Here is a 7,929-nt window from a genome sequence, read left to right as displayed (position 1 = left end):
GTCAGAGTTCTCTTCCGAGTACAGGGAGCCATACTGACAGTCTTTTAATCAAATTGGGATCCCAAAGAGAAAGCAAAGAATCAATGAAAATTACATTAACTGGCAGAAAAATTAAGTGTTACATCAAACACAGACACTGACAAATTTCCTGAACACAGGAATCTATGTACAAATAATAATAATAACATTCGATGTATATACCGCCCTTCAGGACAACTTAATGCCCACTCAGAGCGGTTTACAAAGTATGTCATTATTATCCCTACAACAAAACACCCTGTGAGGTGGGTGGGGCTGTGACTGACCCAAGGTCACCCAGCTGGCTTCAAGTGGGGGAGTGGGGAATCAAACCCGGCTCTCCAGATTAGAGTCCCATGCTCTTAACCACTACACCAAACTAGCTCTCTACCAGCTCTCCACTTTGTACACCAAAATGTACAGTATCAGAAGCCAGCTTCCTGTAGAAACACTGAGAATCACTGGTGCAGTTTTTAAAAACTGTATTACTAATGACTGCATTTAATCCAATCAGTAAAAAAGGGAGTCTCTTTGAGGATAAAAATGCTATGCTGGGGATACAATAGAAGTAGGGCAGGGAGTCAGACAGGGATGTATACTGGCCCCCCTTCTGTTCAATTTATATCTCAATGATACGGTATCCTATTTAAACAATCCAGACTTCCATCTCCCAAAAGTTGGGAACAGGCATATTCCTGTGCTTCTGTATGCTGATGACGCAGTCATACTCTCCAGGACTCCTATAGGTCTGAGGAGAGCTTTGCGCTCACTTAGGCAGTATTGCCGGGATAACACTCTAGAGCTCAACTATACTAAAACAAAGATAATGGTCTTTGCCCAGAGACCCAGAACTTATTCATGGAACCTGAACTCAGTTCGCATAGAGCAAGTACGATGCTTTAAGTATCTGGGTGTGGTCTTCCAAGCGACTGGGTCGTGCAACGCACATATTGCCCATGTTGCCTTGAGTGCTCAAAAGTCTGCCAGAGCAATTAAAAAATTCTTTTGGACCAAGGGAGGCAGATGCCTGACAGCTGCGCTCAGGTTATTCTCTGCAAAATCATTAGCTCAATTAACGTATGGAGCTCTGCGTAGTGTTAAATCCAACTGTACCCCGATGGAAATAACACAATCAAAATTTATGAGAGGTATTTTTCAGGTCCCCCCTTGTACTACAAATGCTGCAATCCGACTGGACGCAGGCCTGATAACAGTAGAGGCCAGATTATGGATTGCAGCAATTCTTCACTAGTTAAAGTTAACTTTTTTCCCCAAAGGACTTGTAAATCTAATGCTAACTGATCATTGTACACCATCTTGGGCTAGCAAGATGGATAGTAAACTAGCCTCCCATGGCTTATCACAGCAATTACTGCTCAGTATGGGTTACAATCAAGCCAAAAAGGCCATTAAGCAGAGAATAATAGAGGTCGAGAGACAACATTCAAGGTGTTACTGTTTGATCCTGACCCCATGGTTAGGCTAACCCCTATGCCTTATCTTTTCAACCTTGCCAATCACAAACACAGGAGAACCTTTAGGTTAATGTGTTGGGACGCTCTCCCAACAGCTGTACTGGAAGGCGGATACAAAAGAACGCCACTGGAAGAACGCCTGTGTCCCTGTGGTGATGGGAAAATAGAATCACTAGAACATGTCATCTTTGACTGCAAAATACACATGCAACTACGAGAAGTTTACATAAGGCCTATACTTTCTGTCCATCCAGGTAGACATAGAGCTTTTCTACTTTCAAAAATGCTCTCAGATAGATCCCAGGATATAACATATGAGGTTGCTAAGTTTGGTTGGATGGCAATAAAGAACAGGAGTTCGTTCATTACCAACTAAAGACAGTTTTGTCTTATGGTTTTATGGTACCTGGTTTTTATGATATGCTGAAATTTAAATTTTAAATATTTTTAAATATTTTAAATTTTTAAAATATTTTAAGGCAATGTAATCTATTATGTTACTGAGGTATCTTTTAATCTGTATTCTCTAGTTTATCTCTGTAATACTGATCATTCCTGTAATTCTTTTGCTGGTCTAGGACCGTAATAACAAATTTGATTTGATATGATGCTGGGGATCACAATGCATCTGACGAAGAGAGCTGTGGTTCTCGAAAGCTTATGCTACAATAAAGTTGGTTAGTCTTAAAGGTGCCGCTGGACTCTTCGCTATTCTTGGAAGAATGGAACACAAGTTCTAAGAAGGTTTTATACTGTTTATTGTTCAAATAGTACAAAAGTTTTTATACAAACCACATTGTTAAAATACCTCTAATGCACCAGCTGTGTAGGAAAAGGGGCCTTATTGTTACCACGGCAGTTCAGTGATGTTGACACAGTATCTTGCGTTATACATTGGTTCCGATACACTCTCTCGTTCAAGCACTCATACACAACAGCCACGATTCAGATTCTTGGATTCCTACCACCAAACAGATGGTTAACAGTGTATTTGAAGGGAGCTGATCACCAGTTCTGAGAGGACAGAAAGGGGTACCTGGAAACAGCTCCTCAGTAGTTGGCTGATGCTACAGCATCACATACAACCTACGGGCCGATGCACAGTTCTCTAGCCTGTCCCCCATCCCAAACCTTCTGTGCCTACAGTACTATTTCTTCCTACACATGGGAACATGTTTCCATATTCGGACTGCCATCCCTGAATACGTGTTCACCTCATTCTAATTGGTTATGCATTTATATAAAGCAAGAGATAAATTTAACAACTATTCTGTGTCCAATGTTGGGCTGCAAAGGGAGCCCTTCCAGTGCCAAGCTCAGTTATCGCCTGACTCTGGCTCAGGGGCTGTTTGATTCGCACTTAGCAGGTTCTTCAACGCCATTTTCTTAAAATGCGAGATTTTGCAACTCAGCAAACTGGGATCACATAGTCAATGCGACGGCATGAATTTGGCTGTACGGCAACACCACGAAATCATTTTAAACTGAGGGTATTTTGCTTACTGACCTCCCACTCAATATTGGCATCATTATTGCCACTACTTCCCAAAAAACAGCTGCAGAAGGGGAAGGATTGGTTTTAGCAAAGGCCAAAAGTACATGGAAAGATAGGTGCATGAACCCATTCACCCATTTTGGCTTATACAACAATGAATATATATATTTCTAATGTAATAAAACTTTAAAAAAATACTTCGACACACATTTTCTTCTACTGTCAAGCCATGCACTTTCTAAAATGCAGTGATATGGCCATAAAACCTCAGTTTGCCACCTCAGTTGGAATGACGAGGCAGACACGTACGTTGGGGACGAAAGGGCCGCTTTATTAATGTAACAGCAAACGTATCATCAACCACGGCAAGGGCCTAAACTAGCGGTACAGGTCGGGCCCTGGAGTCACTCCTGGATCTCTGCCCCGGCCTGTCTGGGCGAGTCACCTGCGGCCCCGGGTGCAAGCCATCCATTGTATGGCTGGGATCCGGCCTGGCCAGGCTAAGTGGTTCACCCCTTTAAAGCTCCCCCACCCGGCCGTTAAGCTGCAGGGGGAGACTGGCTTGTCCAGGGATTCCCCACCAGGGCATCTGTCCTCACAATTGGGCCGTAAAGCAGCCAGCTGCTCCTGACAGACCCCAGTTTCCCCACCAATGGGGAGGTGCCAAGGGTGCTCACCGGCCCGCTCATCAACCCCTAACTTCTCACCTGCCCCTAGTGGCAGTCGAACTCACCAAGCCAATTACCTCCCTCCACTAACAGTGCAAGGCAGGTGAAAATACTCCTCTCCCAGAGGCCAATTTTGGGAAGATGGTGAAAAAATTCCTACCTGGCCCCATACAGGCAACCGGCTAATCCTACACTGAAATAGGGTGAGGTGTGTGGGCTGAGCACGAGGCACGACTGGGCTGCCAGGGGGCAGAGCAGCCGAAGCAGTCCAACAAGCTCCACCCCCCGCGTGTCTGCCTCTCTCCTTCCGTGGAGGCAAAACACGGCACCTGGCTGAAGGGTGGCTACTGCCACCTGCTAGGAGTGCCGAATTCTTCAAGCAGGGATCACTTACATGATGTCCATGGGGGGAAGTCCCCACTTTAAAACACAAAAACTTGCATGCATAAGTAGAGGAATGTCCAGTGCAGTCTTATACAGAGTTATACCCTTCGAAGCCCACTGACTTAGGGGTTTTTGCATGGGGCCCAGGGGAGGGATACTTCTGACACCAGAAAAAGCAGCATGGTTTGAAAAGCACATCGCCGCTGCCCCTCTGGGCTCCCTTCTCGCAGAGGTCAGTTTGCCCTGCCAGTGCTGGGCTCCGGCTCCAGCTCTGGCTCAGCCTGGGCAGGGCTCCCCAGTTTGGACAGGGGGGACTTAGGTGTGTGTGGTGGAGCTGCTCCCCTTTTAGGCTGCCCCAGGCAAAGACTTCCTTCTCAATCTTTTTAACAAATCCAGCCCTTATATCAAGCTATAAAAAGGTCACGATGCCACCGATGATGACAGGACCCTCACTTGAAAATCCTGATTATTTAAGGCACGTGCAGAACAAAATGACCCCACAACTGTAAAGATGTAAAGGGGGGGGGGAGACATGTGGGAGAACTATACCCAAATCGATTCCAGTGCTTGGGGATCAACTGCTAAGAAAATCAGGAATAAATAAAATCATGGGTCACTGGAGGTGTGTGGGGCGGGGGGGGGGAGGTAATTGTGAATTTGTGCAGGGGGTTGGTCTAGATCACGCTGGAGATCCCTTCCAACTCTATGATTCTATGACTGTGTGTAGAGTACCCTCAAGTCAGAGGTGACTTATGGTGACCCCTGGTGGGGTTTTCATGGCAAGAGACTAACAGAGGTGGTTTGCCATTGCCTGCCTCTGCAACCTTGGTCTTCCTTGGAGGTCTCCCATCCAATTACTAACCAAGGCTGACCCTGCTTAGCTTCTGAGATCTGACAAGATCAGGCTCACCTGGGCAATCCAGGTCAGGGCTCTATGATTCTAAGTGTTCAAAAAAACCTCCTGGAAAGTTGTAACTCGGCTTAAGAAGGCAGTTATTAGCCTGGGCTCCGCACCTTCATAATATGTCTCTCATCACCTAAACCCTTACAAAGGCATTTCATCTTACTGCACCAGATATGAATTTCATTTGCATGCCTTTTGTTGTGTGTAATAACTTTTGCTAGCAGAACAAGACTGCAATCAAAGAGTTCTACAAGCAGAACAGTTTTTAAACTGAAATGCCTGGCTTGGTTACATGAATGCAAGATCTTAATTTACTGTATGGGGAGGTGGGGACTGGGTCCTCAGGGAATTAATATTCAGGCACAGACTGAAAACCATCACATTCTCAAAAAGTCAGCTGCTCTAATAGGTTGAATTTTTTGCCATAAAGCAAGTTTACTGCTCAAGAAAATCTCTCTCTTCCACAGAGACTATTCAGTAATACCAACAGTATCCAAAATAAGCCACTGATGGAGGATTTCAGAATATTCCTCTGAAGTTGCAGAGGAATAGTGATCTTCACATTTTCCTGTGATTCATCAAAGAACCATCAGCCAAAAAAACCCTTAGTTTAAATTCAACAGGTGCGTACAAAGGCAAAGTCACAAACTAGTTCAAAATCCACTGATTTGCACCTCTTTGTAGTACATTAAGGTGCTTGAGATTCTGTCCCAGGAAACTTTATGTGGCTTTTATGGATTTAAAAAGTGCATTTGATTCTGTTGTTCGAGACAAATTGTAGTCTAAGCTAAGTAATATGGGTATTGACCCTCGTTTACTTTTTTTACTGAAAAAACTTCATACAGGTACATCTTGTCAAGTGAAATATTCCAGTAAGGGCCTTTTAACCGAAAAGATTTTGATGAGGAAGGGGGTCAATCTTTTTATAAATGATTTGGCGCAATGCCTGGGACTCACCAATGGCCATCCTCCTAAAATAGGAGGCCTTGCTGTACCACTGTGGCTGTAGGCAGATGATACAACCATCTTATCATGTACAAGAGTTGGTTTACAAAGATATTTGGATGCTTTTTATGATTATTGTCAACTTAACTCTCTATCTATTAACTATTCCAAATCAAAAGTTGTTTTTTCAAAAAGCTGGCACCCTCAGAAATGGTCGATTGAGCAATTCCAATTGAGCAAACAAATTTTTTTAAATATTTGGGCATTACTTTTAACTACAATCTTAGCTGGGTGTTACATCGCGAGAGGTCAATAAAGTTGGCTAAGTGCACAGCCTCCCAAATTAAACAATTTTATTTTTCTAGGGGTAACCAATGTGTCCCGGCAGCCATAAAAGTTTTTAAAGCAAAAATTTTAGCTCGAATGTTCTATGGTATACCTATATAGATTTCAGCTTTTAACAGAAAGGCGGAGGATATCCAAGCAACACTCTTTAGGCAAATTTTGGGTGTCCCAAATTGTGTTTCCTATTTTGCTTTGTGTGCGGAATTGGGTCAATCTTTGATTGAGACAAGGGCTTGGATCACTACCTTTAAATTTTGGCTCAAAATTTATTTTAGAGCTGAGCCTTCTAGTCTTTTAACCTATTTGAAAAGGGATCAGTATTCCTGGGCGTGGTCAGCGGGAATACTGAATAATCTTAAGTATACGGGACTAGCAGTGGAGGACCTATTTATGTCTGATGAGGCCTATATCCTGAATGATGTTAAGCAGCATCTACTAGATGGGGAGCAACAGAAGTTATTTCCAGCCCACCCTTTTGTTTGCTCCTCAGCTGCATTAGGATTGACTACATATGTTGGCAGAATTCCGCAGTACTTTTATGATCTTGAGACCCCCAGGCTGGCGTAGGGCCTTTATGTTGGCCAGAATAAATGCCTTTCCCTCCAGTGTCCTTCAGGGGAGATACCAGCGAGTCCCCTTTTCAGAAAGACATTGTTTGTGTGGAGCCAACTGCCCAGATACCATCCAGCACATAATTTTGGAATGCCATTTATATGATAAGTTGCGGAGAATGCTGTTTGAGAGGTTGCCAAAATGTATTGAACACCAGGACAATCTATCTTTTTGTCGTTTTCTGTTAAAGGATAATGATACAGCGATTTCTAAAGTGGTTGCAGAGTTTTTAGTGGGTGTGCTTAAGATTCATACAAGTTTTGTATAAATATATTGACTTCTGATATTCTATGTAATTTTATAGTGACCTGTTTGCTGTCTTAGATCTTTGTATGCCATTAAAGGTATTTGAATTGAATTGAATTGAGATTCTGCCCCGATTAAAAGGGGCACCTACCAATTTGCAAGAACCTACGGTGAGTGCCATCAAGAAGTGAACACTGTAGCTATTTGGAGATTGCACAGAGCACAGAAATAGTAGTTATATTAAGTATATGGACATAATATAAATAAGCAGAGTTTAACTTTGCAGTCTTTGGTATTCTAGTAATCTCGATATATGGCTCACACCTTTGGTCCCAAGGCTTAATGCACTTCACAGAAACAGACATCATGTTGGATTTTACTTCTCTGAAAATCTTGTACAACATGACCACGTACTTCTATTGCAATACAGCAGCAAAGACATTATGGCAAAATGACGGCCGCTTTGTCCATGCCAGGCAATATTCCATTCAGTTTTTCTGTGTTAAAAGTGAGGAACAAAAATTTTTAAATTTTAAAAAAGCTGACCATATGTCCAAACACCCTTCAGATTACTAAAGGCATTTTTTAAGTCACTGAAAAATTAAGTATCCAGGACGAAGCCTTGTATAGATACTGTCACAGAAACTGCACAACAATAGCGTCTTCACAAATGCGTCCTTTCAGAAACATTCCTGTCCAAATTACAAATTTTTCCAGGCGGCATAGTGGACCCACTTCTTCTTAAATCCTCCATCTGCAAGAGAAGAAAAGCAAAGAATGCATTGCTAGAAGTGAAATTGTTCTCTCACCTTGCTGCCAGCAGAGACGTTTCTATAT

The 7,929-nt window shown here is 43.0% G+C and overlaps 1 protein-coding gene across 1 annotated transcript in view; it reads right to left on the bottom strand.

Annotated features, from left to right (window-relative positions):
- Positions 1 to 2,234: 2,234 nt before the first annotated feature.
- Positions 2,235 to 7,929, bottom strand: part of RELL1 (RELT like 1) — a 92,056-nt gene continuing 86,361 nt past the window's right edge. The window contains exon 7 of the mRNA XM_054997226.1: positions 2,235 to 7,846. The gene's annotated coding sequence lies outside the window, so the exon portion shown is untranslated. The remainder of the gene's footprint in view (positions 7,847 to 7,929) is intronic.

Source organism: Eublepharis macularius, chromosome 14, assembly GCF_028583425.1.
Source record: "Eublepharis macularius isolate TG4126 chromosome 14, MPM_Emac_v1.0, whole genome shotgun sequence".
Lineage (NCBI taxonomy): Eukaryota > Metazoa > Chordata > Lepidosauria > Squamata > Eublepharidae > Eublepharis > Eublepharis macularius.
Note: the sequence above shows the minus strand (reverse complement) of the source record. Positions and strands in the feature narration are given on the sequence as shown.